Here is a 1,396-nt window from a genome sequence, read left to right as displayed (position 1 = left end):
CTTGAAAATGGTGCATTAGAATGTGTTCCTGTCGAAGTTGAAGGAGCTCTGAAGGACTTTAAAGATGTTGGCAATAAATTTGAAGTTAACATCGATGAAATGGTAACGCAATTAAGTATTGATCAAAAACGAATCTTTGATAGAATTACTGCTGGTATATCTGATGATAATGGTGAAGTTCTTAGACTTTATGTAAGCGGTGAAAGTGGTACTGGAAAGAGTTTTTTGATAAAAACTATTAGATGTTGGATTAAAAAATAGGTAACTTTTAAATAAAAATTCAGCAATATAATGTTGATAATGATATTCTCGAGTACCGAAGCGTGGAAGATTAGCACGCATTTCTCTCCATAATCTCTCTATGTTTTGTGTATGAACTTTAGTATTAGGATCCACAAAATTTTCAGAATGGTTTACTGTTTGATGTGTATAATTTTCATTTTTGAGATCATTATAAGCACACCAACAATCACTATAAATAATTGATCCAGGAGAAATATATTTACGAATCAATGGTAATAACGTTTTGGAACTCGGGTTTTCTACAGGTACAATAAAAACTTTGTTTGTGGCACGTTCTATGCCACCAAATATTCACTGTCCTTTTAACATACGGCCTTTGTTAAATTTTCTTTTACCAATTTTGGCTTCATCTATTTCCACAATAATCCCTTCTCCGGCAATTTGTTGTTGTTCTTTTATTAACCAGTCCAATAATAACTAAATATTAAAAAAGTAAAAATATAAAAATGCATGTATAAGTAACAAATATAAACATATACCCGAATATTTCATTCAAATATTAATTTACATACCTCTCTACAAAAATTTGTCCAATCAACAACAGCTTTATCATGTATTTCCAACTCATTACATATAAGAGATTGTCGTGGTGGTTTAATTATTAAAAAATATCCAATAAACCGACAAATTCTTACCATATCCAAATGAGTTTTAGAAAACCAAGTGTTATTCAACATACTTATTTTCAAGTTGCATGTTATCCGTTGTCTTTTTCGTCAACACGAGCGAGAATAAACATCGTCGCGATCAGCCGATCAGCGCGTGATCGCGTGATCATAAAAAAGAAAAAGTGTGACAAACACCTATTCTCGAACGTTCGGCGCCGAAAATATCCTATTATAAAAATCGGTCGACCGCGACTCTTTTCCGTCGTTATTCAGTCTGCCGCTGACGACGATTCGAGCTGGTCGATAGCAATCGATCATAATTTCTCGTATCATAATTTCTCGTATGATATTATCTCGTGTCGTATTCTCGCTCGTGTCGTGTCGCGGTACTCATAGACCATTCGCGCTGCTGTTGTTACTTTCGCTCGTGTCGTATGCGCTTTCGTCATTCTCGTTGTAAATTCTCAACCGACATTCTAGCATAC

Source organism: Formica exsecta, unplaced genomic scaffold (genome assembly GCF_003651465.1).
Source record: "Formica exsecta isolate Colony F162 unplaced genomic scaffold, ASM365146v1 scaffold694, whole genome shotgun sequence".
NCBI lineage: Eukaryota > Metazoa > Arthropoda > Insecta > Hymenoptera > Formicidae > Formica > Formica exsecta.
The sequence above is the reverse complement of the archived record's forward strand: the minus strand, read 5'-3'. Positions refer to the sequence as shown.